Source organism: Sus scrofa, chromosome 18 (genome assembly GCF_054392235.1).
Source record: "Sus scrofa isolate SSC_HxYL_T2T_F1_AM1 chromosome 18, Sscrofa_HxYL_maternal_Yorkshire_Landrace_v2.0, whole genome shotgun sequence".
NCBI classification, from domain to species: domain Eukaryota; kingdom Metazoa; phylum Chordata; class Mammalia; order Artiodactyla; family Suidae; genus Sus; species Sus scrofa.
In genome coordinates this window covers 47,422,485-47,429,452 of record NC_139400.1, presented here as the reverse complement: position 1 = coordinate 47,429,452, position 6,968 = coordinate 47,422,485, and the positions used below count along the sequence as shown (strand labels likewise).

At 42.4% G+C, this 6,968-nt stretch overlaps 1 long non-coding RNA gene across 1 annotated transcript in view; it reads left to right on the top strand.

Moving 5' to 3' along the window:
• The window catches only part of LOC146395024 (uncharacterized), a 295,705-nt gene that overhangs the window by 174,414 nt on the left and 114,323 nt on the right, over nt 1–6,968 (top strand). The window lies entirely within an intron of this gene.

Here is a 6,968-nt window from a genome sequence, read left to right as displayed (position 1 = left end):
ACTTTGCGCCGCATTATCACAGAAAGGTGGATTAGAAGTTATCTCCGCTCTGTTTTCTCTCAGAGCTCCTTGGCAACACAGCCACCTCGATATAAATACACACCAGAAATGTGCACAGCCTCATACTCACAGTTGAGGCCTTTAGAGGCCTGGGGACAGATATCACCAGAGAGCAAGGACGTCAGGAGGTCCCCAGGACACAAAGGAGTGCCAGCCTCACCGCTTCAAGGTCAAATATGGCACTCATCAAATAAAATGCCTGTGATCCCTGATAATTCTCTGACACCCCATCCTAAATGCTAGAGATCTTTCATCTCTCTGAATCACCACAGATTTCACAGTTGAAGCTTCTTTTGCATTGTTTGCAGTTAAGCAAAGAGCCAGCTCACCTTTCCTGGCTTTGTTTTTCTAACACTTTTTTTCTCCCTGGTGTTGAGAACGTAGCCCATTCAGGTTGAAATTCTGTTGCTTTGGACCATGGGTTGTACCAAGATCTAAAAAGAATAAATCTTAAAATCGAACACAATGAAATTGTGTTTCTGGGTGTAATGGTGTATAATGTTTTAGAATTGAATTCATAAGAGGATTATAAACCAGTCCATTCTTAGCATATTGTTAACTTTAGTGTCTAAAATAACTTCAAATATTCAAGAGACCAACACACTAATTCTTATGGTTGATAGAGGTTCAGTAGCGTGTTATTTCCTTCCTTACCTTCTAGGTAAGACCATAAACAAAACCACCCACAAACTTGATTCAGGCATATGTAAAAGACTGCAAAAAAAGGTCTTTCTTTGCTTGGAGGCACGGGAATAAAATTCCTCAAATATCTCTCAAATATATGATAGTCCTCTTAGGATTTAGTCATTAGGCTCCATCAAACATGTTTAAACTACAAAGGATCTGGAAAGAAAATACAATAAAGAGATCAGAGACCTAAATGCCAGGCCAAAGAGAAGAACCAGAAGGAGCAAAGCGTGTTCACTGTAAATATTTTAAAACTGTATTCTTATCGTCATTCAGTGCTGTGTGCTGTCTTGTCTCTGATAATTGTAAATATTTAATGTGCTATAGCTCCATCTCTTTACTGATACAGGAAAGATGAATAAATCCATATGCACAGGATATGTGTTTTCACTTGCCTGAGAGAGAGCATCCCATGAAGGGCTGCTGTGGATGGTTGCTGTGCCCTGTACAAGGTGCCTGCCTGGTGCAGGGATCTGAGAAAGAAGCCCCACCCACCCAGCTCAGGGGTCCCTGGGTCAGTTCCGAAGTTCTGAGCTAACAGTTTCTTTGTGCAGTTAGCTGTGGTTAGAGGGTGCCTTTCCCCCCCACTCCCAATTCACAGTTTACTTGTGTGAAGGGAATTGAGCAGATCTGATGGGAAAAGTGGTCCTGTTCATTAGAAAACAAAATCAAGAAATCTTTTAGGTTTCAATATGATTTTCTTAAAATGAAAGTATAGGAATTTTCATTCCGTTTACTTTTTTACTCCCTTGGGACTTGATTTATCTTGTGAACTGAGTAAAGGAACTTATAGAAGCAACTGTCTGCTACAGGGGCAAGGAGGATGAGGCAATGAGAAGAGGTGGCTTCAGAAGCCCTGGTGTCTTCTGTACAGACCTTCTGTCCGTGAACTCTCTCACCCTGACCCTGATTTTGTTTGCCCTAGCAGATGACAAGGTCTCCCCTGCCTTTGGTTCCTCGAGCCTTCTCATTGGTCATTCTTACTCAGTTCTAATCTTGCCTCTACGGTTCCCTCGCTTCAGGGACTACAGATGCTTTGTCTCTGCTACTGCAGCCAACATCACCTGCTTTCTAGGTGATGGCAGAAAAGCAGCCAGAGGAAACCCTAGAGATTCTAATTGGAGTTATCGTCAGGAATAGACTTCTACAGTTACTCTGACCCTCTAACTTGACCGAGTGAAGAAGAAACCTGGGAAATACTTGTGAAGTCCAACCATTGAACTTGCATCTTTAAGTTGTACCTAATAAAGGAAGACAGTTTGGTAGCCCTGCCTAGCAAGCAGGATGGGGAAGGCAGGTCGCTGCTGTGCTAGGAGAGCAGCATCTGAGGCCAGATGGCCTGAATTCCAACCCCTCTCCACAGCTTCCACACAGAGAGACCCTGAGCATGGGTTCTGGTGGCCTCAGTCTCCTCACCCCTAAAGAGGAAGTAATGGAAGTTAAAGTCTCATTGAGTTGTCCTTAGAATTAAGGGTTAGTACTCTGGTCAAGTTGCCTAAAGCAGTACTTCAGACTAAGTAGTCAATGTGTATTGGCTATGATTATGATTCTTATTTCCAAATGGCTTGAAGAGTTGGGGTAATAAAGTCCTAAGAAGATTTTATGGCTTAGGAGAAAGCAAAAGGTAAATCGCTTTCCAAATTTGGCCATTGATATGCTCAGTTTCCATACTAGGAAATTCCTAAGGCACAGTAGGCATACGCAAAGCATCAAGAACACACAAGTATATATACATGTGCACACACAGATTTATCAATAGTACACACCAATACGCATTTGCATTACTCCAGAAACAGCCTGGGGTAGGATGTTCAATCAAAGTTCCATGGATGGTAGGAGACTTTACTTGGTTTAGCCACCATTCAGCTGATGCCTGGCCTAGATGCCAGGATGCCATGGTATAAATTGAGATATACCAGTGTCAGGTCTCTACTGGATCTGCGGAAGGACAGTCCACAGAGGCCGAGACCTCTAAGAATGCCATCCTTTCCCCTCCCTCACTCTTCTCCATTCTCTCCAGGCGTTTCAGGGGTTGCTGTGGGCCATTGTGAAAAGTCTTGGCTCGGGGTCCCAACTGCCAATATGGGTGGAGGTGGACGGTGATGTAATTGCTGATGACCTGTTCTCCGGGAGAGACTGTAGGAATGTCAAAGCACCCTGCCCAGTACCAAATGGGTGCCCAATAAGAGTTCCTGAGTAAGTGAACAAAAATTAATAGATTCCAGCTCCAGCCACGTATTGGCCTATAGCCTTGGGTATGTCACATACCCTTTCTTTACTTTAGCTTCCTCAGGTGTAAAATGGAGATAAACATATCAACCCTTAGGGCTGAGTGAAAATTAAATATTAAACCAAATTAGGGAGTTAATATACAATGGTTTCTCTCCTTTTAGAAGGGCAGGCAGTATAAGCAAGAAACAGTCTCTTTGGGATGGACATCTGTGGGCTTTACACTTTAACATGAAACCAAGAACTATAGTGTTTGAGAAAGAGTTTGTGATGAGGACATTTCTAGTTAAGAAATGCCATTATAATCCAAAATTGCCAAAGCAATCCTGAGGGGAAAAAACCGAGCAGGAGGCAGAACTCTCCCAGACCTCAGACATTATTACAAAACTACAGTAATCAAGACAGCGAGGACAGTGAGGTACAAAGACAGACATACAGATCAATGGAACAGAATAGAGAACCCAGAAATAAACCCAGACACCTATGGTCAATTAATCTTTGGCAAGGAACCAAAAATATAAAATGAGAAGAAGACAGTCTCTTCAGAAAATGGTGCTGGGGAGTTCCTGTCGTGGCGCAGTGGTTAACAAATCCAACTAGGAACCATGAGGTTGCAGGTTCGGTCCCTGCCCTTGCTCAGTGGGTTAACGATCCGGCGTTGCCATGGGCTGTGGTGGAGGTTGCAGACGCGGCTCGGATCCTGCGTTGCTGTGGCTCTGGCGTAGGCCGGTGGCTGCAGCTCCGATTAGACCCCTAGCCTGGGAACCTCCATATGCTGCAGGAGCGGCCCAAGAAATAGCAAAAAGGCAAAAAAAAAAAAAAAAAAAAAAACTAGAACACATCTCACACCATGCACAAAAATAAACTCAAAATGTCCTAAAGACTTAAACATAAGACAAGACACCACGAAACTCCTAGAAGAGAACACAGGGAAAACATTCTCTGACATCAACTGTACAAATGTTTTCTTAGGCCAGTCTTCCAAGGTAAGAGAAATAAAAACAAAAGTAAACCAATGGGACCTAATCAGACTTAAAAGCTTTTGCACAGCAAAGGAAACCATAAAAAACAAAAACGAAAAAGTGAAAAGACAACCTACAGAGTGGGAAAAAATAGTTTCAAATGCAGCCAACAAGGGACTAATCTCCAGAATATACAAACAACTCATTCAATTCAACAGCAAAACAAACAAACAAACAAACAAAAAAAAACAAAAAAAAAACCCAAAGAAGACATATGGATGGCCAGCAGGCACATGAAAAAAATGCTCAGCATCACTAATTATTAGAGAAATTCAAATCAAAACTACAAGGTACCATCTCATACCAGTTAGAATGGCCATCATTAATAAGTCTACAAATACCAAATGCTAGAGAGGGTATGAAGAAAAGGGAACTCTTCTACTCTGCTGGTGAAAATGTAAACTGGTACAACCACTATGGAAATCAGTATGGAAGTTCCTCAGAAAACTAAACATAGAACTACCATATGATCAAGCAATCCCTCTCCTGGGCATATATCTAGACAAAACTACAATTCGAAAAGATACATGCATCCCTATGTTTACTGTAGCACTAGTCACAATAGCCAAGACATGGAAACAACCTAAATGTCCATTGTCAGAAGAACAGATTAAGAAGATGTGGTACATATACACAATGGAATACTACTCAGCCATAAAAAGAATGAAATAATGCCATTCGCAGCAACATGGATGCAACTAGAGATCCTCATACTAGGTGAAATAAGTCAGAGAAAGACAAATATCGTATGAGATCACTTATATGTGGACTCTAAAATATGGCGCAAATGAACCTATCTGTAGAACAGAAACAGACTCACAGATGTGGAGAATAGACTTGTGGTTGCCAAGGAGGAGGGGGAGGGAGTGGGATGGACTGGGAGTTTGAGTTTAGTAGATGCAGGCTATTACATTTAGAATGGATAAGCAATGAGGTCCTGCTGTATAGCACAGGAAACTATATGCAATCACTTGTGATAGGACATGATGGAAGATAATATGAGAAAAAGAATGTATATATAGGTATGACTGGGTCACTATACTGTACAGCAGAAATTGACAGAACATTGTAGATCAACTACACTTTAATAAAATTTTTTTAAAAAAGAAATGCTGTTATGTGCATTTCCCTTTATAGGCAAGACACAGGGCAATTCTCCCACTTCAGGAGGCTCACTAGGGAATTTGCACTTCAGAACTTAGGTCTCCCAGCTGATGAGACAGGTGCAGTCTACCCAGGGTGCCCTCTGAGATGAAATTTCCCTGGGTTTTTGCAGTCTTTATGGTTTTATGGCCTTTTTTTTTTTTTTTTTTTTTTTTTTTTTTTTTTTTTTTTTTTGCTTTGCTCATTGAGTTAGTCTTCAGGGAAAAGGGCTAGGCCAGGGAGCATAGAAAGCAAGACGCAAATATGTCTGGAGCCAGATCCCAACATCAACTGAACATAACAGAGCCTCTCACAGGCAGAGGGAGCAACTCTGTTTATGGGCTAAAAGGAACTGGAGCCAAACAGGGGCCCTTCATGGGCTTGACTGATTAAAATTCTAGGAGAGTCTCCCACAGTCTGATTATTCTGTGTACTCTAAAGCACTTCCAAGTCTCTCAAAGCATAAAATGTTGAGATATACTGAGCTCTATGTATCTGTCTATCATCTATCACAAATTCATTTTAATTCACTGTAATATGCACACAAGCATGTCATGTAGTAACGTGTATTGGATGCAGGATACATCAGGAAATCAGGAGAGCATGCTGTAAGCCCCAGGAGGGTGGAAATCACTGCACCAGACAACTATTTTATGTTCCTCTTTGGACCTGAAGGTCATAAATATTCTTCCCACAATTTCCAGCTGTATTTCTCAAATGGGATGTGGGGAATTACTCTACAGTCTCTCACCTGTCCATTTTCGTGTGGATTTGAAGATCTTTGAATAGTTTTCTTGTCTCTCATGACATCTTCTGTGAGATGGGGGAGTCCTTTCCTCTCTATAGGTCTTTTCCACCCTCCTCCCCGGCCCTTCACCTCCTCACACCTAAAGATAGCCATTCAATGACTTATCGCCTGTCGAACTAGTGTGTACTAAGAACTGGAGATACACCCTGAACAAGACAGTTTCTGCTCTCGTGAAGCTCACAGTCTCATAGATAGAGAGGAAACATGAACAACTCACATGAATGATATTATGAGGTAGATGCTGTGAAGTGCTGTCCGGATCCCCCTCCAAGAAGGAGAAATCATTCTCCAGCTGTTGGGAGTTCTGCTGGGACACAGCCTCAGCACAACCCTTTCAGGGATTTCCCTTATGGAGGAGAGCTGCCTTACCCAAGGACACGCCCTGTCCCCGGGGTCGTCCACATCAATGCCAGCTGACCCATTGCCTCCTCTGGACAACAATGAAGGGCCATCCAGCTTCTGAGCTCCCCAGATATGCAAACCCATCACCTTTCTCTTCCCTGGGTTTGTTGACCTGTGAAGCAGCCAAAATTGTGTTGGCAACTAATGTTCTTTCCTCCATCAGCTTTTAGAACACAGGCCATCAGAGAGCAAAACCTGAGGACTGGTAATGGCCTATGACATTCTGGGGGTGTAATTTTCAGAGGTAGGGATAGCTGGGGTGATAGTGGCAAGAATCATAGAAGCAATACATTCTTGGAGTTGTGACTTTTTCACATTCCCGTGGTTTCAAGTGTTATAGAGCCATAAAGAAAAGAAGACCTCCTGAGCGGGGCAATGGTGCATTAGTAAAAGCCTGAGAAAAACTAGGAAACTAGATTGAGAGCTGTGAACATCAATCCACCTTTCAACCATGGAATGAAAAACAGGAACCAACCATCACCAGTGGATAAAGCATAGAGCCAAGGGCAATCCACATGGGTTATCTGTTGACAACAGTGAGCTTAAACTGCCCTCGCCTTTTTGAAAATGAGTAATGCTTTTGAACGGCTTCATAGTAATAGCTATTAGAATTTTAA